The 27,803-nt window shown below is 37.5% G+C and overlaps 1 pseudogene; it reads right to left on the bottom strand.

Annotated features, from left to right (window-relative positions):
- Positions 1-318: 318 nt before the first annotated feature.
- LOC102951495 lies at positions 319-27,114 on the bottom strand (annotated as a pseudogene).
- Positions 27,115-27,803: the final 689 nt, after the last annotated feature.

The following is a 27,803-nucleotide window of genomic DNA, read 5'->3' as shown; positions in this document are numbered from 1 at the left end:
ACCTGAGCTGAAGTCGGGAGCTTAACCAGCTGAGCAACCCGGGTGCCCCAGGAGGGGCTCTTTAGATGCTGCATGTGGCTCTACTTATCCTAAGCAAAGTTTCATTATAAAGATGGCTAGTATATAAAAGACAAACTTTTAGTTATTTCCTAGATTATAATGTAGCATTTACCTATTGAATCTAAAGAGGTTTATTTCAGCCTCACTTTTATTTTGAGATATTCAGGGACTGAGCATATGATGGAGTTCTATAGTTCTGCATATTATTTCAGCTATGTTACTGGGTAGATGTTTAGATTAAGTGTGGTTTTGCTGAAATCATGCCGGCAAAGTTACTTCAAGGGACCTCACTGCTATCACGAGGTGGCTCACAGAGTAGGTGAAGTTCAGGTGGAGGTTCAGTCGCCTGTTTGGTCATTATCAAAAAAAGATTCATGGGTGCCATCTCTTGGATATTTTTATTGATCTGGTTGGGGAGATGATCTGGGAATATGAATTGAAAGGGAGAAAAAAAAAAACCTTCCAGGTGATTCTAAAGTCCAGCCATGTATGAGAATCACTGTCTTACAGTTTCCTGAAGGCGTCTGGGAATTCAGGGTAAATGTCACTCATGTGATTGTCACCCTGTAGTTCCATCACCACCATGTTGAATCCCCAGTCCATGCTTTATGTGGGCTTGTTTCATCCTCATGGTCCTTGGAGGCAGCTGGTATTTGGCCCCTGACTTCTATTTCACTTGTGCTCTAAACACCATGTTTATTTATTTTCCCAGTTGATGCCTTAATCTGCAATAGTTTGAGAATAAGGCCTGTATCTAAGTGGTTAGGGCATTTATTCATTTATTTTTCAACATCTGTTGGGTATGTAATATGTGCCCAGCAGACACATTTATTTCAGATGTAAGAGCACAAAGGAGGGGGACCCCCAGGCACAGCAAGTCTCTCTGAGGAAGGGGGGCATCAAATGGAGACACTCAGGTGGTTGAGGTGGAAAGGTCAAAAGCAGAACAAAACAAAAACTGCAGGATATAAAAAAGGTGAAACTTTTTTTGTCTTTTTATCCCCTTAACCCGTCACAAAATTTTGTTCCTCTCTAGGTTGTACAAATTTAGCAGCTAGTGTTGTGTTTCTCATTTAAAAAGAAAAATTACTATTACTCTGATTATTGAAGATTATTTCAAATTCCTCCTTCAAAGCTCTTTGGAAATATTAATATCAAACAGAGATTTGAAAGGCAACCCTTGAAAATCCTACCAGATTGAATAGCTCTGATTCTACTGTTATGCTCTGCTGCATCCTGTATATAATAACAATATAGGACATTAACCGAAGATTATTTTCAATCTGGGCCATCCTTTTATGTCTTCAAAATGGCACACTCATATAATAATCTTATTCTGTAATGTTGTTTCTGCCATAATAAGCCACTCTTCCTATTAACCGTGTCATGGACTGTAATAGCCCCAGCAGTGATTGAGATCCAAATGAAATGGGAATTGGCTGACTTCTGCTGGATTCTTGTTAGGTTAAATTAGCTAATACATCGACAAAGCTACCCACCATCCAGACTTCTTGGTAGCTTTTTCAACATCTCGGCGAGCACTGAAGGTGCTCAGGTCGGCAGGTGGCTCTGAGGAAGGTCTTCTATTCTTGCCTTCTAGTAGCTGTGCCCCTGCTGAATCGAACGGCATTCCCATTATTTTACGGATAATGAGATGAGATGTGTTTATCACAGCAATTTATTGAAAACAAAAAAGTCACACATTAGCAAGCTAAAATTATAATTAAAGGAAAAAGGGGGGGGGAAAGCTTCTGCATAAATCATGCCAAAATTTCAAGGGACCAATCCTTAGAGGACAGAGACGTCAGGCTTCAAATTTGATGAGTAATTTTCCTGGGCCACGCAGCACCAAATATATCATCTGACACAGTTCTTTCTTTGATTTCCACTTAGGTTTAATGGTTGAATAATCATGGCTCATAAGTTTATCTTTAATAACAGTCGCAGCAGACAGTTTATTAGCAGATTCTGCAGGCTGCAGGGCTGTCATTTGCTGTTACAGTGATTGTCTGTTTTAAATATCACAGCTGTTGGTGTTTTTATTTATTTATTCATGATTTGATTCCTGCCTCTCCCACATCTCTGACGCTCAAAGGCAGGCTATTTTCCTTTCCTCTTTGAATTGTGAAAGGCTGCTGTGACAGTCCCTAGCCCAGGCCGTGGAGTGTCACACAGGGTCCTATGGTGCCGAACAAAAAGCCGCGTCTTCCTGAATCTGGCAGAACTCTTTATGAGAGCCGAGCCTTCTTGCGCGGGGCTTTCTCTGTCAGTGAGGGGTGGGCATGAATGGAATCCTATCAGGGGCTCTGGGCCAGTGAAGACCCTTCTTCATGCATTTCTTGGCCAGGAGAGGAGAGCCACAGGAGAAATGCAAATGCCCAGGCCTCTACTTTCCCATGTGATAGCACCGTGAATAAACATAGGAAGCGCTGTGAGCTGCGGTTTCCGAATTCAGCTGAAGAGAAGGCTTGGTCCATAACACACAGCATCTTTCATTGAGTTGTGGGGGGGGGGACAGGCTTGTATTGAACAGATGACATTATTTCGTTTGTCTCCAGAAAGGCGCTGTGAGGAAGAGTTTACATAGAGCGATACAATTTTGTGAAGAGAAAAATCGGGGCCTTACGTTCTCAGCATGACCTGGAATCAGGCACGGAATTAGAGGAGGCGGCTGCTGCCATTAGGTAGGTGACTTGGGGGGAAAACGGACAGACCCCCAGATGCCAAAAGGCTCCCCCTCTCTCCTGAGGAAGTACGCTTCCTGTATCTCCTGTATCTTCCTATATCTCCTGAATAATAAGTAAAATAATGCCCCCCACCTGATAGCTGAGAGGTGGGCAAAGTACCATTCTACAACAGAAGCCTATAATGGGCACTCCCTCAACAGAGGGCACAAGAAATGTGTACAGCGAATCTCAGTTAATTTTCTGCGGGTAGGCTTGGATCCCTGGGAGGCCAGTGAAAGCAGAGAGAAGAAAGACATCACAAGAGGCACATCTTACCCATTTCTTGATCTTGGAGGGACATGTTCTGTCCTTCTGTCCCTCGCATACTCTAGAAGATATCTACCAGTTTTTTTGCCACGTTCAGAAAAAGGGAGACACGAAAGATCTCTGTGCCCCCTATTGCTTTGGGAAAGGGATTGCCACAATCTGCAAAGAGGCAATCACCTGCCCCTTTACTACCAGCAGCAGATTTTTTTTTTTTTTGGCTTCCCCTGCCTTTCAGTAAGTGCTTTTGTAAAGTAACAGTAAAAGCTAACGTGCGATAATATTTCAGAAATTAATGGTGGGTGCTGAGGATTATGGAGCACTTTAATTTTTACTGTTGCTTTGCTAATATCTTTATGAAAATAATGAGCACCAGAAAGTGGTATCGATTGGTAAGGAGAGCCAGATCCAGGATTCAGCACTGAGCCTTTCCACCTGCCTGGCTCCAGATGGACTCCCCAACATCAGGTTGAAATCAGATGACGACATTCTTTTTAACAGATCAGATACCTCTCAGGGCACCCGGGAAAAGGAAGTTCACTATCAACATCACTAGTCCTCACTTGTGTGCAGCTTAGTGGCTCTCTAACTCTGTGCCTAAAAAGCTCTTGGAGTCTGCAAGCTGGGTGCTAATATTCTAAGGCTAAAGACTTATAATAATTAGTCATTGTCAAAATAATAGAAATGTAATGCTCATAACGTTAATATAGCAGATATGGTTTTATTTTATTTTAAGCTTTTTTGTCCATAAATGTTCATTAAGACTTTGGCACTTGATGATATTTGCCTTAATGAATATCGGGCAGTATTTTTCTATTTAAATTATTTGTTGACTCCATTATGAAATCCTACTGATTCTACTTTGATATATCCAGCATTCAACTGATTTTCCTCATGGCCACACCTACTACTGTGGTCTGAGCCACCAAAGATCATGGTAATCACCTCCTAATAGGTCTGTTTGCTTCTGTCTTTGCTGCTATGTAGTCTATTCACCACACAGCAGCCAGAGTGAGCCTTTGAAAATGTAGGTCAGATGATGTGGCTCTTGTTAAAAACTCGCAGTGGTTCCGCATTTCACTGCAGGGTAAAGCCCAAGTCTCTATAATGTCCTGTGAGGCCTCACGTGGCTGGGCCCCTCCTGACTTTGCCTACCCCTCTTCCTCTAATTCACGCTGCCCCACGTCCTCTGGGCTTCTGGCTGCTTTTTGAATATGCCAGGTAGAGGGGCCTGGAAGCCATGCCCGTTTTTCTGCCTTGGATGCTTTGCCACCAACTATCTGCTTGGCTGCAACCATTACTTCATTCAAGTTTTTGCTCACAGCTCATCTTCTCAGTGCAACCAACCTGCTTAATACTGCTGTTTCCCTTTCCAACTCCCATCCCCTCTTGCCCTGCTCTACTTTTCCCCATCACATTTCTCACCTCCTAGCATTTAACCTGTTAGCATTAGCATGTCAGTACCACAAGAACAGCAATCTTGGTCTTTAACTGTATTTCACAACTTCTAGCAAGTGCTCCAGAAATATTTGAATAAATGAGTGTCTATTATGTGCCAAACTCTATGATATATAATAATTCACAAGACATATGTGCTGGCTTATAGTTCAGTATGGAAGACATACAATTAACCGGTAGATGGAGGAAAAAGAAAGAACAACATACCAAATGAATATTAGTGCAAGAAATCGTTAAGCAACAATGAAGCTGAGTCTAACAGTTTGTGTGTGTGTGTGTTTGCGTGTGTTGCATGTACTTATAGCTGTGACCTCATTCTGCATTACATTGTTATAGTTTATGCCATTAAAATGGTTCCTTTAATGCAATTCAACACATTAGTATTCATCGTGGTCTCCAAGGAGCACTATGACTTTCAGGTGCTCCACACCTGAGGAAATTTAAGAACTGCTATTTGTGTGGTGATTTTCAAAGGGTGTTCACATGTATTTTTCTCATCTAATTCTCGGAACAACCTTCAAAATATCGGTCTTCTGTATCATCTTCTTTGATAAGTCCTCCCAGTTTTGACTTTCAAGCTTCAAGCAAAGATGTTTTTAGGTAATTTCGTAATTGAATATGCCTATAGGTTCTATGAGATTTCTGTATGCTGTCATTAGTGCTTTGGCTGCTATCCTGTGTTCATTTTTCTTTCTCTTTTTCAGTTTCATCCCACTACCATGAGTCTTTCTCTCAAAATAAGATTAAATTCTTCAATGATTGCTGGGAGTGGGAAAGGGCATCTTAACATAAACTTTTGTTTTCTTACTGTTCAGTCAGCTGGGCCCCACACCTTGGGTCTCCTTCTCTTTCAATTTCATGGACATTGGATAAAAAACATGGTTTAAGTAGTTGTAATCAATATCCTTGTTTCAAGAGCTCGTATTTGGGAAAGGGTGTCAGTGGTGTCGGCACTGTGGGGATACATCGTGCATACAAGGTTCCTTTGTGTGTGTGTATAGTTTTTAAATCAACTTCCCATTTTAGAATAGATTTAGATTTACATAAAAGTCATAAATATAGTATAGAGATTTCAGATATATCCCACTCCCAGTTTTCTCTACTATAAACATCTTACATTATGGTACCTATGAAATAGCTAATGAACCAACATCGATACATTATTGACTAAATTCCATGTATATTCAAATTTCTTATTCATTTATTTTTATTTACTTATTTACTTACTTACTATCCTTTTTTAGTGTTCTAGGATCCCATACAGAATACAACATTACATTTAGCTATCATGTTGCCTTGTCTTGTTTTTGATGGGTTTGAAGGTTTTGAGGAGTACTAGTCAGGTATTTTGAAGAATGTCCCTCAGCTGGGATTTGTATGTTTTCCTCATAATTAGACTGAGGTTATGGGTTTGGGGGAAGAAGACCAAGACATATGGTACCACTTTCATCACATTATATCAAGATTATGTTCTATCAACATCACTTATTACTATTTTAAAAAGTTATTTATTTATTTATTTTGAGAGAGATTGAGAGTGAGTGGGGAAGGGGCAGAAAAAAAGAGAGAGAATCCCAAGCAGACTCCGTGCTGTCAGCAGAGTCTGATGTGGGGCTCGAACTCACGAACCATGAGATCGTGACCTGAGCTGAAACTAAGAGTCCAGATGCTTAACTGACTGAGCCACCCAGGCACCCCTCAACATGACTTATTACTATTATGTTAATCTTTATCAACTGGCTTGGATAGTGTTTTTAAGGTTTCTCCACTGTAATCCCTGTGATTTTTATGTACCCTTTATTTTAACCAAATTAGAATTGTGCAGAAGTTTCCTTGGACTTTCTGTCTTAGGTCTAGACTCTTCCATCCCTGAACCAACTCACCTTCCTCATATTTCCAAGATTTCTATAGATCTTTTTGTGGTTCAGATATTAGCTTGATGTCATCCATGGAGAAATAACAATTGTGGGAGTGGAGGGTGCTTTTGTTTATGTTTTTTTAGTGATTCAGATTAGCTATGAAATTAAATGCCTTGGTTTTTGAGCAATCAGGCTAAGGAATGCAAAAAGAAGACTAATGATTAATTTTGTGTATTTACAAAATTTTAGAATAAAAGTAGTTTAATTTCAAATTAGAGAAGTAATTCAGAGGCAGTGGAATTTAAAAAACAACAACAAATGAATAAACAAACAAAAAGCAGAATCAGACCTATAAACACAGAGAACAAACCGATGATTGCCAGAAGGGAAAGGGTTAGGGTTGGGCCGAACGGGTGAAGGGGCATGGAAGATACAGGCTTCCAGTTATGGAATGAATGTCATGGGAATAAAAGGCACAGCATAAACAATAAAGTCAGTAATTTTGTAATAGTGATGTAACAGGACAGCCAGTAGCCACACTTGTGCTGAACATAGCATAATACATAAACTTGTCAAATCACTAAATTATACACCTGAAATTTATGTAACACTGTGTGTCAACTATACTCAAATAAAAAATAAATTAAAAAACAAACAAATAAAATAAAAAGTAAAAAGACCACACACACACACACACACACACACACACACATGAAAACAGGGAAATTTAGGAAAAAGAAGAAACAAAAATCATCTTTAACTATCAAGAGATAATTACTGCTATCAATTACCTTCAATCATTTTTCTACATTTCTATATGTGTATATATTTATACAGTATCTACTTATCTTCATTTTCTTTTGATTTGGGGGACTGATCTTATATCTATAGTTTGTATTTTACTTTTTACCCAGAATTTTTTCTCATTCAGCTTTATTTTAATAGGTCTTAAAATTCTGTGACAGATTTTTTGGTCAAATTGTTTCCATTAAAAAGTACTGATTTTAGGGGCGCCTGGGTGGCTCAGTCGGTTAGGCGGCCGACTTCGGCTCAGGTCATGATCTCGCGGTCCATGAGTTCGAGCCCCGCGTCGGGCTCTGTGCTGGCAGCTCAGAGCCTGGAGCCTGTTTCAGATTCTGTGTCTCCCTCTCTCTGACCCTCCCCCGTTCATGCTCTGTCTCTCTCTGTCTCAAAAATAAAAAAAAAAAATTAAAAAAAAGGTTAAAAAAAAAGTGCTGATTTTAAAAACTAGTAATGTAAATTTGCCACAGGAAAACAACAACAACAACAAATGATCCACAAAACATCCTCTTTTCTCCCTGAAAGTTTTACATTGCATTATTATCATTAACCAGACTTTACCGTTAAACTTAATTGGCCAATGGAGATAAGCAGTTCTAGACCTTCCACCACTGATTAAGACTGGGTGGCAAGTATTGGGGATAATATTCATTTAGCCTACTGAGTTTTTTATCAGAAGACTTGGGTATCTTACCTGTCCCAACAACCTTCTTGCCCACTGATTTGATGACACACCCACAGCAACGGTCTGTTGGAAATAACAATTAGCTAGGAGCACCTGGGTAGCTCAGTTGGTCAAGTGTCTGACTTCGGCTTGGGTTATGATCTCGTGGTTCATGGGTTTGAGCCCCGTGTCAGGCTCTGTGCTGACAGCTCGGAGCCTGCTTTGGATTCTACATATCCTTCTCTCTCTCTCCCCCTCCCTGGCTTGTGCTCTGTCTCTCTCTGTCTCTCAAAATTACATAAACACTTAAAAAAATCAGCCAAATGACCCAGAGGAGATAGAGAAGCTCTCAACATACAAGCTTTCTAAGAAGTGTATCAATCATGACAGCATCACCAGATTTCAAAAATCTGAGGCCATCTTCCAGCTTCTTACCAGAATGGTGATCAATCTTCTTCAGCTCAGTAAACTTTGCAAGCAATGTGAGGTGCGTGACCAACACTCCAGCACAGGTTCATTGCTAGCACTGATTTGGTGTGGGTGGTTCAAGGTAATCACCTGAGCAGTGAAACCGGCTAGTTCATTGGTGGGTCATTTTTGCTATCACCATCCAAATTGCAATGATGAGCATCTTTGACAGACACATTCTTGACATCGAAGTCCACACCGTCCTGAAGAAGAGCTTCACTCCACCTTCATGGAACATTTCAACGGACTTTTCTTCAGTTGTAACACTGATGGTAACAAAAATGACCTCAATGCCATGTTTGAAAACACAGTCTCACAGGGATAGTATCAACACCACCAATTTGGTGGACATCCTAGAACAAACCCAAGGCTTGTCAGCTGGATGACTTGGTGACAGAATGCAATCCAGAGCTTCAAGCACTATTGTCCCACAGGCAATGCCATCTTACTGATGACTTTTCATCCCTTGAACCAAGGCATGTTTGTACTTGGTTTCAGCATGTTGTCACCATACCAACCAGAAATTGACACAAATACTGCCGGGTCCGGGTTGCAACCAGCTTTCTTAATGTACATACTGACTTCCTTAATGATTTCCTCCATACCTCTCTGGCTGAAGGGTGGTTCAGTGGAATCCATTTTGTTAACACCAACAATTAGTTGTTTCATAGCTAGTGTGTAAGCCAGAAGGGCATGCTTACGGGCCTGCCCATTTTTGGATATACTTGCTTCAAGTTCACCAATACCAGCCGCAGCAATCGAGCCTGAAAATTTTAGGCACAGCCTGAGATGTGCCTCTAATCATGTTTTTGATAAAGTCCCTATATCCTGAGGCATCAATGATAGAAACATAATACTGTCTCAAATTTCCACATGGAGATATCAATGGTGATCCCTTGCTCACATTCAGCTTTCAGTTTATCCAAGACCCAGGCATGCTTGAAGGAGCCCTCTCCCATGTCAGCAGCCTCCTTCTCAAATTCTTCAATGTTCTTTTTGTCAGTCTCCCCACATTTGTAGATCAGATGGCCAGTAGTCATGGACTTGCCTGGATCACATGTCTAATGATGCTGATGTTAATATGAGTTTTTTCTTTCCCTATTTGGCTTAGATTTAGCAGTAGTTTTCATGGCACCTGTGTTCTAGCAGCAAACTCATGGCAGAAAAAAATACACTAAAATTATATATGGAGGATTTATTTCCTTTTGTTAATTAAGTTAAAAATGGCTGACTCCAGTAGAAGCATTTAATCATACACTTAGTTTTGGCAATTTTATTTAGGGAATTTATAATTTATAATTACATAATTATAATTTATAATTCATAATTATTTCCTCTGTCTTCAATTCCATGATGAATATCTTTGATGCATCTTTGGAATAATCTTTGACTGTATTTTTTATTATTTCCTTATTATAGTATCGATGTCAAGCTCATTAGAATGCACATTCTTGAAGATGAGATGGAATGTATACTATAAGACCACAGAATCTACTTGTCCTTTTCTGGAAATCAAGGTTTAACTAGTCTGGTGCCTCTGGAGGAACAGAATCTAACATAATGTTCTTCTGCCTCTAAGATTTCATGACTCTATGATTAGCTAGTCTTAGAAATTTTTTCTTATACACACACACATACTTCAATGTGGACAGTACAACTTAGACTAGGATCCTATAGATAGTAATTAAAATTAAAATTTCATTAGCAATTGGATAGATTATTAAGCCTAATATTTTAATTGATAATGTTCAGTATAATTCACTCAGGAAAAAAAATCCGGAACACTGTTTTGGGGCAGTTAGTAGAACTTGAATATGAGCTGGTGTTATTAAGTCAGATTCTATAAACATAGTTTGATAAGGCCTTAGATTATGAGGTGACGAAGTTAATAACATGTGCTCACTATTTCAAATCAAGCTCTAAAAAGCAAGCATTGAAAATATGAAGTGGTTCTCCCAATATAGTTCATGTGGTTTTAGTCTTAACTGCTATTGTGGTGAGATTAATTTCACTCCTATTATTTATTTGAGATACAGAGAATTTGGATAGGGTCCAGAGGAAATGAGGATAAAAATGAAAATGATTAGATGGTTGAATGAGAAACACTGAACTCATTGGGATTATTGAGTTTGGAGCAGACTAAGGAGATACTTAATGACAGTTTCTGACTGTAGAGGTGACACTATGTTATGATTAACTATGTGTAACCAATTTCAACTTCTACCAAGAAAAAGGCACATTTACACAAGTATGGATTTGCTTTGGTCTTTGAGAAGATGTAATAAACTAGTGGACAGCTGCAATTTGTTATCAAGTGTAGGATGCATTGTAGCCGGGAGAAAGAAGGCTCATAGCTTACAAGGAGAGGTCCCAGGAAATGGATGAAACTGCACAACAGAACAGTGTGCAGACAGGAAGTGATATCACTTCCTATCACTTTAGTTGGTGCCTCTTTACAACTGGCTTGGGGGCTACTGAATATAGGCCATTGTCCTCTTGCTATTCTGTGCTTATTGTACATTAGCAGGAGTTGATTGACATCAATTCCCTTTGTTTATGTAAATAGCATCTGTGAACTGTAATGTGACATTTTTGGCTCATGTAATAAAAATGCAAAGTATGTATGTCTGTAAGTCACGCTGATTTAGAAAGGTCTACTTTATTCCAGTATAACAAATTATTCCCATGGAGTGTGTTAAGCACTTTTGGAAACTTATTTTGGTCATTGAATCAATAAAGCACTATTTGGAAAATTAATGCCTTAAATTATACTATGTGGTATGATCAAGTTGCTGGGTTACACAGATATGAAACTTGGGGCAGGGGTATTGTGCATTGTTCGTGAGGAATCTAGAATCGAGTATTACATGGATAAAAGAATGGTGATGACAATGCAGATTTTCTTAGTAGTCACAGGCCCATTTCATTTGGTCTTTAACTCAGGGCAGGGACAGCCCCTGATATGATCTCATGTTTACTCATTGCTCTAGGATTCCATCTATAACCCTTCCACTCAGACCCTGTTCTTGGATTCTGCTTCTGTTTCTTTCCTCCTTCAAATTTTCATTCAATTTGGTCTACTGAATTCTTGTTTTGAAACAAAATAGTATAATGCTAAGACTTTGTGCTCTTGAGTCCTTAGACCTGGGTTCGAAAGCAGCTCCATCTCTTTCCTAATTTGGAACTTTCACTAAATTTTTTAACCTCTCTGAGACTCAGTCTCCTTACCTGTGAAATTAACATAATAATATCTATAATGCACAATTAAATGCAGTAACCTTTATAACAGATTTACCCCATGTGGCACACATTAAAAGTAAAAATTTCTAGGAGAAAAATAAGCTGTGTTTTTTCCATTTGATCTTTTTCTCCAACTCTGAGACAGTACTGATTAGTCAATAAATACTTATTGAGCACTTATTATGTTACAGCTTTGTACACAATAGTGTAGAATAGTTTGTGCTGGATAGCTAATAATAATATAATGATAATGATAAAAATAGTTCTCTTATATTCATGGAGCTGACAGTAGATTATGATTCAACATTGGCTCAATAATAGCTTTACAAACAAAAAGCTACATTAAGCTATGTATTCATTTTAAGGTATACCATGATCTCAGTGATGTATAAAAGGGGACAATGTAGAAAACTTTTGTATAATTATTGTCCCACTCCAAAGGTAAAACTGAACAATTTCTGAATACTGGTCATAATCTTGGATTTGTCTTTGATTATATTTGTTCTATTCCCCAGCTAATCTATTCCTCCTCAGTAGTTCTCATAGGCTCCACCCAATCCTGTGATTGTTGATCAGGGGTATATTCAGGCCCTGCTCCTATCTTTCTCACCCATTGTTTCACTAATGCTTTGGGCTATGCCTGAAAATTCCAGTCCTGGTGAGGTGTCACAATCAAGAAAGCACAGTCAAGTGACCAAAAGTAATTTCATACAGTTCCAGTGGTCACTTCTTGCTTCCTTTCTTGCAGAACTTGAAAGAACATCCAATCCTTTACCCCTAGTGCTGCTTGTTTCCATACTCTATTCCTTATTTTCTTCTCTACCTCTCAAACATGCCCAACCTCTCCAAAACCTCTTTTTCCATTACTTATATTCTTAAAAAAATTTTTTTTAATGTTTATTTATTTTTGAGAAAGAAAGAGTTAGACTGTGAATGGGGGAGGGACAGAGAGAGAGGGAGACACAGAATCTGAAGCAGGCTCTAGGCTATGAGGTGTCAGCACAGAGCCCAGTGTGGGCCTCGAACCCACAAACTGTGAGATCATGACCTGAGCTGAAGTTAGGTGCTTAACTGAGTGAGCCACCCAGACTCCCCTCCATTACTCACATTCTTAACATTCTTCTTAATATATTTCTTCACCTCTGTGATTAAAATCAGAGAAGAAGGAGATGCCAAATAGGCAATGCCAGGATTTTTCCTAATTGGAGGAAAGAAGGAAGGTGAGGCTGCGAATTTTAATTCATAATTAATAATTTTATTTCTGTCTTTCAGTTATAACTTCTTGCTACCCTCACCTAAAGATTGAGCACTATGAAGGGCATCTGGCTAAGGGGTGAGGATAGGATCAGTTGGAAGTGGGAAGAATTGACTGACTTGGTTCTTGCAACTGCCTAACTCTTCTCGGGTGCATTTCTGTAGCTTTGGCAATGGGTACTCCTTAACTCTCTCCCAGGTAGACTTTAGGGACAATCTTGGGCTTGGGTAGGAGCAACATCTAAGCCCTATTAAAGCTGCCCATTGGTTCAATATAACTTAGTTTTGCTGTTGCTTCCCCTGATATTTGAACCCCGTTTCTCTGGTAACATTATGTTTGTCTGATACTCCAGGTAGCACTGATTGAGTTCTAAGGGCCAATTCTTAAAGAATTTTCAGGACATTTAGGGTTAGCATGGTGGCCATAAAATGATCATTTAATAATGTGCAAGGGCTAGCAAAAAAACTAAGAGTATTGATATTAAAATATCCATAACTTACTCTAATAATTTGACCTCTGCATTACTATATGGCTATCTTGTAATTTGTCATATGTGCTTATTGATCTTTAGTTATAGGACTATTTTTAATGAGGGATGTCAGCATATAGGATTCACCTTATTAGAATAAGTACTGAATTTGGGTGGAATTGGACTTCCGGGTGTGTGGTCTGGGATGGTATGCTCTAGAGAAGACTGTTTCAGATTTGTTTCATGCACCTTATATCTTCCATGGAGGAAGGAAAGTTGCACAATATATAGCAAATTAGGACAATTATATTATTGGGTTAAATCATAACTTAATTATTCAGTTACTTGAGGCTACATAATCATTGAGCCATATCTTTTGATAATGTTCCTTTAGACTCTCTGGGAGTAACCAAATTTAGAATGATGTGCTGTCATGCCACTTCTAAGAAACATTTCGTATGCTGTCCTTGGTGATTGGTTACCAATGCCTCAGAGAATACTGTTTGTGTAAATTTCATTAATTATTTCACTTCAAACATGATGAAAGTGTTTTTTAAAAATGTAGTTGAGATCTAAAACAAAACCAGATATAATTAGGGATTCAGAGCCACGGAGGATTTGTTTCAGGAGCAACACTGTTTTCATGGAATTACAAAGTATATCTGAAGTTTATAATTTAGTTAAAATTATCAAGTATTTGTAAAGTTACTGTGTTGAAAATATGCTAAACATTTTTTGTAGAGACTCTCAGACATTTGGTGCAAGAGAAAGTTGAGTTTAAAGATAGCCAAATGTTGAAAATGGAAGTGCTAGTTATTCCATAGCTGCCACTCCAAGTCTCGCTGCATAATTATGCTGGAGTTGTTATATGTTCCCTAGAGGATATGACTGAGCAACATACGTCTTACCTCTAGATTTATTTCCCCGGTCCTATAAGGCACGGCAGCCTTGGATAGTCACCTATTACTTATATTATCATGCTGTACATCCAGCCATAGCATTGGCATTGTATTATTAAGGACAATGGATATTTCCTCATAGTTTGGGGTTTTCCAGCAAACAGATATAATCATTTTTCTCTCCACAAACTATTTATGCAATCTAGATAAATCGTCAACAATTGCACAGTGATACTTCTACAATAAATTCATGGTTCAAATGAATGACTATGGTTACAGCCATGGTTAACTGAGACTGGTGTAAGAACACGTGCTTCCTCTAATTTACCATTTTTATAAATACAGTAAAAACCATGGTTTGTGAGCCTAATTCCTTATGGAAACATGCTTGTAATCCAAAACACTTGTATACCAAAGCAAATTTCAAGAACCATTGGCTCAGTTGTGATCATGTGACATTCAGTGTCATGTACTACTTGTATTGCAAGACATTGCTCATTTATCAAGTTAAAATTTATTAGAAATGTTTGTTCGCCTTGTGGAACACTTGCAGAACAAGTTACTCGCAATCCAAGGTTATACTGCACAACAAAAAATTGCATGTTAAAGCAACATATTAGAACCATGAACCAATCTATAATGAATAGCGATGGTGCTTTAAGGACAAGACTAGATGAAATAAAGACACCTAAGTACAATTGTATGCCTTCTTACTCATCATCAACATTAATAATCACTGTTTAAAATAATTCTAGTTTTATCTTGGAGGTCAGGTACAATAATTAACCCTCAAAATTTTATTAGAATAAAAAGCCATTTTATGAAGACAGCTCTGATACCTGAGGACTTCTCCATGGTTTCTTTTTTCACTCTTTTAATCATTTAACTGGGCAAATTGGTATTCAGTTCTCTCTCATGTTCTTGCTTCTCAGGAGAAAGGATCCATGTAGATTGCCCAACTTGTATCCCTTGCTTGTGGCAAAATATAAAGTGAGAGGAAACTTTACGAAGGTGTCTTTTTCAAACAAGATTAGCTTCAGTCACGTCATTCATCCTTTCCAGTTCTCCATTCTCAAAAACTAATATTGCTGTGAGCAAGGTAGTTAAATATTCAAATTTAGATCTTTATTATTAGTATTAGATGTCATTTTCCATTTCTAGCCAAAGATTTAGGAGATGCATTTGTTCTCTTCTCCATAGCACATGTTTGTCAAGAAATGAAATGTATTTTTCATATTCGAGGGCCTACTTTAGATTCCACCTGTTTCTTGCAGATTTCCCTGATAAATGTATCATGGCATACTGCCTTTCATGAAATTTTATATTTATTATTTTCATTATGTATTTGGGATCCTGGCTACCAGAAGTACTCTGCTTTCTTTATGAGTCCTTCAATGTGCATATGCAAGTTGAGTATTGAAAGTTGACTTTATGTTGAAAGGAGATGTGCTTTTGTTCCCAGATTGCTAAAAACATCATAATATCTCATTACAACTTATGGTTTAGAGATAATTTCCAATGATATATATTGCAATTTCCTTAACTCTTTAAATTTTATTCTTTTCAGCTACAATTGAATATATAATTGATAATCTAAGGCCCAACAGACATCTGACTGGGCCCTGTTATACCTATCACCATTCATATTTTGTCAGTCATATTAAAATTATGAAATAGTTGGTATCAGCATTTTAACTGCTATTCACAAACTAGTTTTATATCATATTGGTACATATTCAAGACATAATAATTCATTCTTGATTTATTAAAGTCTAAAACAAATTATTACTTTTATCCCAATCCTGATACTGCTTGAACCTTAAGACCTTTAAGCTCAATTTATTCCCTCTTGCCTTTTAAGTAATTTTTATTTAGCATTTTAGTTTTACCTGTGTTTTAACTGAAAAAGACATTGTAATTTTATATAGTTAACATTCCTTTAGAATGACCTGATAATATTTTTCTTTGTCTTTTACCTTGTCAAGATTTTAACTGGGATGATTTTCTATTTGAAGAACTCTCTTTAGATTTTCTTTTAGTTTCTTTTTTCTTTCTTCTAGCAAAAAAAAAAAAAAATATCTCTCTCTCTCTCTCTCTCTCTCTATATATATATATATATATCTTGGATTTTCATCTGAAAATGGCTTTCTTTTACCTTTATTTTTTGAAACAAATTTTTATTGCATATAGAATTTTAAGTTGGCAGCTATTTTTTTTTTTTAGCACTTAGAAATGTTATTCTATTGTTTCTGGTGTGCGTCAGTGCTGTTGAGAATTTAGTTGCCATTTTTATAGTTACTACTTTTAAAGTAATTTTTGTTTTAATTCCTGTCACTTCTTAGGACTTCCTTTTCGTCCTTGATATTCTGCATTGTTACTATGATATGCCTCGATGAGATTTCCTTTGTGTTTTTCCTCCTTTGAATTGTGTCTTTCCTCACCGGAATTCCTTGGGTTGATGCCTTTTATCAGGTTTAGAAAATAGCCACTGACTGTCTCTTCAAATATTGTTTCTGCCTCATTCTTTCACTTTTTTTTTTTTCCTTCTGGGATTCCAACTTTAAGTGCCTTTGCCATGTTCCCATGTGTCTATTTTATTTGCCCAATGTTTTCCATTTTACTAATCCTGCTGGCTGCTATCTGCTGTTAAACTCCTCTAATATAGTTATATTCAGGTATATGTATTTAAAAATTTTTAAGTTCCATTATATCCTCTCAATTAGTTTTATGGGTGCCAATTTTTGTTGAGACTCTTGACCCTTTCATTTATTAGGTGCACTTTGTCCTATTTTTTTGAACATATGAATCATAGCTATTTTCAAGTTGTTTTGTGTTAATTGCAATATCTAGAGCATATGTGGGTCTATTTATGATGGTTTTGATGTTATTTCTCTTCTGTTTCTATGATATCTCCTAGTGTCTTCTCATTTGTAATTTAAAAAAATTATGTGCTGGACATTATGTACTATAAAGAGCCTAGAGAAGCTGGGGATGTAATATTGCACCAGTGATAGTTTCTCCCTTCCTGTTTTCCACAGGTAGGATGAGGGTAGATCATCTCAACTCAACAAGAAATTGAGCTGGGTCAAAACTTGGATGCAGGGTTAGAAAGACTCAGTCTAATTCTTGTTCATCTTCTTCTTTAGGCATGTGCCTCATGGGATATGTATTAGGAGTCTTTCCAGTATGTCCGTCAGTCCTGAAGACTTTCAGGAATGTAGGTCTGCCTTTCAGAGATTCTCATCCAAGTTCTTTGGCTTTGTGCATAATGAGCCTACGGTGAAAGTCTTTAGGGATGGACCGGTGGGATTTCTCAAGAAAGCCAAACACCATGCAATAGCAGAATATTTCACTCACTCCTCTAGAAAACTTGGCACAGCTAACCAGACTCCCCCTCAGCAGTCGAACTCAGCAAATATTCTTATGGGTAAACTGGAAGCCTTTCAAGTTTTTAGTCTGTTCTTCAACTCACAGAAACATTCAGAATATAGTTTGACCAAATATCCGGGCACCCCGCGACCTAGTCAATGTGACACATATAATTAACCATCATACTATTATGATGTGTGTGTGTGTGTGTGTGTGTGTGTGTGTGTGTAATTTATTAAACACCATTATTGTGTGAACTACTTAACTTGGCATCCCAGGCTATCCAATATATTGTATGTGCTTAATTCATATTTGTTAATAATGGAAAATGTCCAATTCATATACAGTTTTATGCAGAAATATAAACACATTTTAGAATTATTTTGCCTGTGTTAAAATCCTACTTTTATCACTATTCACTGTGTGCTTTTGGGTGTCAATTACCCTATCTATAAAATGATGAAAATAATAACTATCTCATTAGGTTGCTGTGAAGATTAAATAAGGTAAAGACGAACCAGTAACTGGCACCTGATAGACAATAGCATGTGTAAAGCATCATCATCATCAATGTTATTGCTGTTATAATTATTTTTAATTTTGAGCCATATTTCTCATTCTAGTGAGATGTGTTTTGCTATTTTCAAACTTCTTAACCATATTCATGCACTTCTCTAATGACTTTAACCTAGCCTGAAATTATAGGGCTTTGAATACATGGTTTATCGCTGAACATCTAATTTTAAGGTTTTTTATTTTTTTGATCAAGGATTGTGCAATACCAATCAACATCATCACCATTGCCATCCTTGTCAGCAGCAGACTCATCACCATTTGTAGTAGCTAATACATAGCAAGCACTATTTGTTGAATAAATGAACGCATGAATGCATGAGGAATGAAATGATACTTTCTCGATCTGCTAAGAGAGTAAAATAATGCAACATACTACACAGGATATTTAGCATCTGAATTTATGTTTGTTTTAGTTTTATTCAGATTGGTATTACTCCAGTATTTATACATGACCTAATAAGAGAGATAAATGGTTGACTTAAATGATTTATTGATGCCAATGAAAACCAAATACCTTCATGGCATGAAAGAAGAAGATCAGTTTCGCATTAGTTCAAATAAAGAAGAGTGATGGAGAATTGAATCACCACAAGACACACAACAGTTTAGGCATAACAAACTCAATAGGATCTGTGTCCTTGCAGTCAATGCCATACCTGTGTCTTGAGCGGAGATTCATTTTTAGCAAAACAGTATTATCCATCACATTAATTTCTGTTAATTTGACTGTTATTGGTTCATTGCTTGTATTTATTTTATAGACTGTTGTTTAAATTGTACCCAAATTAGTAAGTGTAAAAATATATATTTAAATTCATAGCTGTAACATGAATCAATACTTAGGTAATATAATAATTAAATAATTTCCCACTTGGAGTTTATAAAACTTGTTTTCCTTTAAAAGGAGACCATGCCTTACTCGAATTTTGTAAGCACCATACGACCCAAGTACTTATTCAGTAGGACTCCATCTGAGCACAGCTTGTTAGCCTATAGATTTGGATGCATGTGCCCTCAGAAACATCACAGCAACATACCAAAGCCCAATATATCAGAGTTAATCTGTGATGCAGGCATCAGTCCAGCTGGTACATTCTACTACTGTGAGCACTTCACTCTATAAGTGGTGATTTATTTGGCATTCAGATTGAGATCTTGTGTGGAAATAACAAAATAGACTCAAGTCCTGAACTGCCTGATTCTCAGTTCTCCTCCTAAGAGTCACCCTGTGAAGATACACAGTCTTCGGCCTGAGACAGTTAGTAATTGCCTGTTTCTCTACCCCTTCTACATTTGTATAAACTCTCTTGAATAAATAATGAATCACTTTTTTTTCCCTCCTACTTCAACAACTAAGTCTCATAATTAGAATTTGCGACTTCTTTTAATACATTCAATTATCTGCTGATTCAAGCATCTTCAGGTCAAATGCATTAGAAAACAGCTAATTATGCCCTTTCCCATGGGTAGAAAAATCTTTAAATTTAATTAAAAGACCTTAACTCAACTCCTTCACATTAGGGTCTACTTCCCAATGGATTTTCTACAGGGTGACTTAAAGAACCAAGCTCAATATTAAAATTAGAAGCAGCTATTACTTGTTATTTCTTCCTCTTTAAAACAGAATTATTTTTGGATGAAGGATACTTTGATCCTTAATTTCATTTTCTCAGTTTGGTCTCAGTATTCACTCTTAAAAGCATACATTAATTGAGAAACTTGCTTGACAGTTTTAAAGATGTTTATTTTCTATATCTTGTGCCAGTAAAGCACCTTAAACATAGACTACTGTTTCTCAGTCTCAATATTCTCTTTGGCATACTGATCAACACATAAGCAAAGGTGGCAGAAAAAAAATCTTAAAAGAAGAAAAATTTTAAGTACCACATCTGAGCAATGTAAGGTTCAAATATACAGGATGTTCTGACTTTTATGAGAGAAAGTCACAAAGATATTTTCCTGTTTCCCTTTTCTAAATTGGAAAAGTGGAAGAGAGAGCTATCTTGGTTTAATATCTTCTAAGAAAGCATAAAAATCAAAGCAAATCATGTGTTTGTTTTTTGTTTTTTTTTTTTTTTTTTTTAGTTTCATGAGTTTTACTTTTTTTCTGGACTTAGAACAAACTTTTTTTTTTTTAAATTAGAAAATAGCCTTACATGAAAAGAGAAATCCAGATGTTGAAAGGAAGAAGCAATCTGGAAAGAAGCAATTATGTATTATTCTTAGGTGAGTTTCTTTTCATCTATTCTGTTTCTATCCCTTCTTTCTTCTTCCACCTTCCTTCTTTCTCTTTCTTTTCTTCTATTTTCTCTGCCTTTTCCTCTCCCTCCCATACTCTTTTTTATTTTTCTTCTTGTTTGGCCAATTACTTCTAGAAGACAGTTAAATATGTTAGCAACATATCGATACCTCAAGGTGCCTGTGATAAACCCAAACTATGTGCACTCCCATTTCTTGCTTGTTTGAATCAGAGTCATAGGAGAATAATTTAATGATACTAGTTATTCTTACTTGTTCAACAAGTAGGCACTGGGGAACCACTGGAGATTTTTGAACAGAGAAATGGCATCCAAGAAACTGATCTTTCAGGAAGCTTTATTTGTCAATGATGGGTAGCAAGAATTAGCAATGGAGGATGGTAGGCTCATTAATAGAGTTTATAATTCTCAGGCAGAAGGTGTTGAGGATTTTGAACAGCCCAGAACTGGGAATATGGAAAGGATTTCATATTGAAAGAAATTTAGGAAGAATAACTAACCAGTGATAGATCAGATATGATCAAGAATAGATGTGAGCCAAAGATTATTGTCAGCTTTCAAGCCTGAATGACTGAGGAAAATGGAAGTGTTATAAATAGATCTGACTGAGTGAAGAAGGTAAATTCAGTTTTAGGAATATTTCCATTGAATGTTATGAAGTACTTCTAGGTGGAAACAACCAAATCAATTGGGGAAATTTGGAGGAAGTTGAAGAATTTGAGAGGAAAGGAAAAAAACAAAAACAAAAACAACAACAAAAAAGTCACCTCAGGGATTTGTTGACATAAACTCCCTGAATCTCTTGTTACTCCCTGAATCTCACAGTTCATGAGTTCAAGCCCCACATTGGGCTCTGCACTGACAGGTCAGAGCCTGGAGCCTGCTTTGGATTCTGTGTCTCCCTCTGTCTCTCTGCCCCTCCCCCACTCATGCTCTCTTTCTCTCTCAAAAATAAACAAACAAAAAAGAAATATCTAATGATTAAATTTTTAGTGAAATGCTGCATATGTGTTATAATACAACTATTCCATATGTACCCCCATAACCCCTATGGATCTTGAATATGCATTTATTATTACTTCAAGCGGTATAGAGATTTTTTTGTATGTATAAAAAAGTATTGTGAGTCTTGCTCTATGCTTATGATAGAATGGGAAACATATTCTATACAGGGGGTCAGTCCTTGTGGTTGATATTTGTGTTTGTATGAAGGTGCAGGTGTGTGTGTGTGTGTGTGTGTGTGTGTGTGAGAGAGAGAGAGAGAGAGAGAGAGGGAGGATAAATTAGGAAATGAGTGTCCAGAGGGGTGATTAACTGAGGAGGATGGGTTACTGTCAATGTTGCTCAAGGAGAAGTTGGAGATCCAAGATGGGGAGTGTAGGAGGTAAAGTTGGCCTCTTTAGGAATGATAAGTGCGAGCCCTGTGGTGTAGGATGGTCATGCTGAAGAAGAGTTGAAACAATTAATGACATGGACCTCCATGATCACAAGTAAATTCTATGATCAGAAGTAGGTGAAACCACCCTACCATGTTGCTGTGCTTTTATAAAACAAATTTTGCATAAAACAAAGGAGAGCCTCGGGAATGAGAGAAAGACTGTTTTCTCATCAACCAAGAGCTTTAGCCTTATATTAATGGAAAATATATGAAAAGGAGAGAGGAACGTAAAAGTTTAAGAAATGCTAAACCTTCTTTCCTAATGCAAAAGAGTCTGAGAAAGAGATAAACCTCCAGGGAAAATCTGGGGCCCCTATCACTCACTTTACCAGAGTGTGGTTTGAATCAAGAGATTCTCTCACATTTGAAAATTCCTGGCTATGTTTTGTACTATTATGTATTCTATGTTTTGTAGTATTCTATGTATTGCAGTATTTCTGTAGATACTCAACATTCAAAATAGAAGAGATGAGACTCTGTACTGAGAGTATAGTCTTTAAAAGAAATACATATGATCCCATGGTGGTCACAAGTGCCTGGATATTACCTAAGTCACAAAGAGATTCAGCAGGGATGTTGCTGCCTCAGGGAGCCTGAGGACCTATGGCCAGGTCTATGCAGCAGAAAGTAGAAGGGGAGTTGAAAACTAATCAGTGTCTTGAGACTGTCCTTATAGCTAAACAAGGCCCAGGAAGCCCATAATATCTGAAAGAGACATTGAGATTGAGGAGTACTAACCTAGGTTAGCCAGTGCTTCAGTCTGCGAGAAGATGGGTGAGGACGGGATCAGAGAGAAGCCATGATACTCATTGCCTAAACATGTCACATGCTCTTATGCCTCCACATGGTGGGTCCCTCAATCTGGAATTTCCATTCTCCTCTTAACCACCTATGGAAAAACTTAATGCTGGCACATTTTGAATGGGGCATCCTGGCAGAAACTCCATAATGAAAGGGAGTCAGAGAAAATCTCAATAATATTACTATTTATAATACCCAATTTTTGAGTCGGAACACTATTCTTTACAACAGCTTATGAAACAGTGCGTTATTTCACTAATGAAAAATAACTTGCCAAAGTTATATGGCTGTAATTGGTAATGTCAGTATTTTAATCTAAATATCTCCGTTTTAAGTTCCTTGTTCTTGACTATTAGGCTCTTTGGAAACCACTTCTCTTCTCAAATATGTTGGTGAATATATAAAATAAGAAATGTTTAAACTAATCGCAATTATAGTGACCAGTATGTGCATTCTCTCACTTGGCTCATGCTACTGGAAACCAATGCACAGTCTGGTTGGGTGTTAGGAGAGGCTGGAGGCAAGAGCAAATAAATAGTGATGGTTTTATTATCTCACCAGACATTTAACAGTTTTTCATTCCCTTACTCAAATAATTCAAAATGTTCCACCCTATATTTAAGCTACAATTCAAGTCGGTTTATCATCCAAGAGTTTTTGGAATTTGGTTTTTCCTTATTAATCCAAATTTATTCAATTCATTTCAAAATCCATAGATTATTTATGGAGAGCTAGGAGTATGCCAAGCACTACAGTGGGGAGAAGAAACAAAGATGAAAAACACATCTCTCCACAATCCCATGGTCTTGTTGTTTGCATTTAAAGGTAACAGTCTAAACACTATATTAAAGGTATATTCCAAATATGATCAAAACAGAGGCAAAAATGATAAACTTCCTGAAAATGTAGGATAAGTTCATAAAGAATGTGAAATTTGAGTTAGGTGTTGAAATATAAGCAAAGTTTATCGAGCAGAGAAAAAGTACAAGGGCATTTCAAGGAGCAGCAGAACAAAGCATGAGAGTGTGAAATAGTATAGTGTGTTGGAAATGTGGCAAAGACAGCAACAAAAGGATTAACCAATTATGTATGTGGAGGAGAATAGCAGAAGGCTTGAAATGCAGCTTGGGGCCTATTATGAAGGTCTTTGCATGTCGTGCTAAGGATTAAACAATAACTGTGTTTATTTGTTATTTTATTCACTTTTTTTCTTAACCATTCACTCTCAGGTATGTACACGATGAAAATATAAAGAGTTTTAATTTGCCCAAGTCCAACAGCATTTGGGAAAAAATGTTTTCATTCTATGTGCAAAGTAGTAGTCTAGGCACCAAGGAACATCCAAAAGAAAGAAGCACAGATTCACTGTCTCAGAGGCAGAAAAAGTAACTCTCAAAGAATCTTAGAGAACAAACTGGTCTGGCTGGAGCAGGGAAGGAATGTCTTACTGTACCAGAGCCAGTCTTTACTCCACCCAGATCCTTTAGAATTCCTTTTACCCGTCCACTCTGTGCATCTGTAGAGAGCAATCCACATTGCATTAAGGGCCAGAAAGAAATTTTCTCCTCTCTATCTCCTAAAATGATTTATTCTGCACATCTTTAAACTTGACATGCATACTTATGATTTTATCTCTCAGGTTTTCTGGGAGGAAAATAAACAAATTAAATCATGACTTCCGGGTAGGGGAATTTTGTTTTTAAGAAGCTCGCTCTTACAGGGAGCGTAAAGATGAAGTGAAGGGACGCCTCCTCCCTTTCCTTATACAGTATTTTAATCCAGCCATAACATTCTCCTTCATTGTACTCCAACACATCATCATGCCAGTCCCTGACTCCAGCCTGGTCCTTTCCTCATGTTGTTCATTCCGATACAGAACAAGTCCCTCTTGACATGGAATTACTTCTCCCTCTTCACTTCCAAATCCAATACTATCTCTCCTTCAGGCAGAAGCAAGTATTGACTTCTCAATACGGTGTATTGGGTCAGATTCCTCACAAGCAAGCCCTGTGACAAGGATTCCTGAACAAGTATTAAAAAGCGTTCTTAGAAAAGAATGTAGAGAGTAGGGGAAGCAGGACAAGGAAGAGGAAAAAGCCAAATAAGGGTTCAAGCCTCGGTTCAATCCTATGGGGAGCTCTGAAGTACAAATTATACCTCAGGTTTGTTCTGTCTCCAGGAGGCTAGACTTTCATACTCTCACATAAGTCAATAATTGGTTGTTGGCTTCTTCTAGAAGGGAGGTGTTGGCCATACAAAGTACTGGGGACTTCTGATTCTCTACCTGCAGGCAAATCTGCTCTAGTAGCCCAAAGCTGTTCCTCCGAAGACAATTGCAGGTGGTAACCATTAGAAGGAAAGCACAGAGAGGCTAGAGTTGGGATCTTGGGTTTCTAGTAAGAATTTCAAACTAATTCACCTCCTTGAGATTCCTTCATATCTGAAGAACCAAGCAAAATCCAGGGAAGATCCTCACAGTACAAGAATCTGCGTAAGTGGACCCTGAGGCCTATTTCACTGCTAGTAGGAGCCCTGGGCTATTCCTCAGAGGCTATTACACTCCTAGAGTTCAAGAGTGTGAGGTAATGCATCTACCCATCCAAGTGTAAAACCATAGGCAAGGAGACTAATTTAGTCAGCTGATAATAAAGCATCAGGAGACCCTTGGTGATTCCAAAATGCAGTTTGCCAGCATGGAACCTGTTCAAATGTAATAGCTCTCCCAGGTTAATGCATGGAAATTGGCTCTATGAGAACATTTTAAAAGGAAAAGAGTAGTAGAGAATCGTCAGCCATTTGCAGAGACAGTAGGCCTTTTCCTGCATTTGTTTCTTTATTTTTCATAGATAGATAGCAATCTAAGACATTTACATGTGGAACGAGGCCTGGGAAATTGCTTAACGAAAGCACCTTTCAGCCTAGGCTGGTGGGAACAAAATGATGCTCAAATTTTGAATCCAGACCTAAAATGAATATTGTATTTATATATGTATTTCCTCCTTTACATCACTTTTACCCCCTTTTTTTTGAAAGGAAAGAAATAGGTTTAGAGAAAAGTGTGTTGCTAATATGTATAATTTCCCATTTGTCTGCTGTCAAGATTAAAGCAGGAACAATAATAACAACTTCCTTTTTGTGAAACAAAAAGCTAATCAATGGCTATCTAGGCATCTGCTGTTGACTGCAGAGCAAAAGAGCAGGTCAGCATATATCCTGTAGCCCAACTCCATTCACATTCCCTATTAACCTTGTCTTTTTACCTTGATCTCTTCTGGGCTACATATCTGAGAAGCTGGCCTCTTAACGTGCATCCAAGTTTTACTGATTGGAATACTGAGAAGGGCTGCTGGAGCCATTAGATATATTGGATGAAATTTGCTTGATTATCAATCATTACACTTAAAAGACAAGGATATCCTGCATGTAAATATCAACTCTCAATAATTTATACATAATATCTTTACTTTCTTTTCGTTCTGTTACTATCATGAATTCCTGTATTTTTTTTTAAAGTTGTTTTACTTTTCTGGAAATCTCAGAGGCAGAGTTGAAGTACTAACGGCTTTCGATGCCAGCCATATTTTGCACTAACTGCTATACAATTTGGAGTGAGTCACTGTTCTTCAGTTGATGGAGGTTATAGGCTGAATAATTAGTAAAAATTTCCAATGTTGGCAGCAGGAAACAGTAGGCAGCTGAGAGCATAATGAGGGCAACTATCTTAGCACCAGGCTAAGGGGAAAAAAACACAACTGAATAGATATCAAGTGTTCTTTTCTTAATACAAGTCTAACATGAAATGATTATCTAAAATAAAATGGCAGTGGTCCCATTTATAATATTTATTGCTCCCATTTATAATTTTTACATTGTAATAATTATAATATTTACTATTAAGATCATATTAGCATCTTAATGCTGTTCTAGTTTTAATATATTTGTTATTATTTTAATTACTTGGATCTCATTTTTCAGGCAAATATATTTCTCACAACCACATCTCTTCATTTATTCGCACAACAAGCAGCATTTATTGAGCACTTCCTGCCTTCCAGGTCCAGGGTTATGCATTCTGGATTCTGTGATAAGAGGCAGAGTCCTTCTTCTTAAGTTGTTCACAGTCTAGTTGACTGTGACTGTCAGGGCTCTTGGTTACAAGCTACAGAAGTTACGATCTCTGAGTTAAGCAGGTAAAGAATTTCATTAAAGGACATGCAGTAGCTAAAAAAATCACCCAGAAAGCAAAAGAATCAGAGTTAAGTCTAGACAGTCAGAAACAAGGTCCAAAATGACACCATAATAGAAGCAGTGAAGGTGTCTATGCTGCAGGCACAAGCATTGGACCCTGTTTGCAGCTTGCCCTGGAAACACATCTGGGAACAGGCACTGGAAGCTGCCACTTTCACCTCTGTCCCTGATGCCCACTCCAGGTGACCCGATCTTATTGCAATTGCTGTCATCATCACCTGGAAGACTTTCTCCTGGCCTCTGCTTCTTTGCATCAATCATTTTGGTTTAAAAACTCCTATGGGTCTGTAAACTGGTGAGCCTCGGTTAGGTGCCCAAGTCGAGGAAAAAGAGAAGCCAGGAAGTGAATTTCTGACATTTTCAGCTTCTATGATGGAATTCCCCAAATTTAAGAATGGCGTTGGTATACAGGACAACCACAGTGACAAATGTTCACTATAGTCCCTCCTTTTGGTTACCTCAAATGAATGTGTACTCTTCTTTCCTTACTTATACAGCCTACTCTGATAATGTGTGTGTCTATAAAGAAATGAGCTTACAAGATTTGTTGACAAGGGAATGATGTCAATATAACACTGACGTTGTGTTGGTCCATTTATGATTTTTTTCAGTACACAAATATTTTGTGCCCTCAAGTAACAACTAGTGAACACAGGTGAACACAGAAAGCTGTGGAGGAGCACAGTATTATACGTGGTGCCCATTCACATTCTCCTTCCTGTTTTATTCTGGGCATGTGCTCTGCCCAACAGGGGCTCACTGTGTGATTCTGCCTCCTCTTTGTATATTTTGCCTGTGTCTGCATAGATCAGCAAACTCAACCCTCAAATGTTTGCCTTGATCTACTTTTTCTGGTAAGCTCTATAGTCATTTATAAGCGATTTTCCAGGATGTGGGGTTTCTAGGAACATGTCGACCAGTTATAGTAGAAACACTTAAACTTAAAAAAA

The sequence above is a fragment of the Panthera tigris genome, chromosome B3, assembly GCF_018350195.1.
Source record: "Panthera tigris isolate Pti1 chromosome B3, P.tigris_Pti1_mat1.1, whole genome shotgun sequence".
In the NCBI taxonomy this organism is placed as follows: domain Eukaryota; kingdom Metazoa; phylum Chordata; class Mammalia; order Carnivora; family Felidae; genus Panthera; species Panthera tigris.
This window is presented reverse-complemented; position numbering and strand designations above follow the sequence as displayed.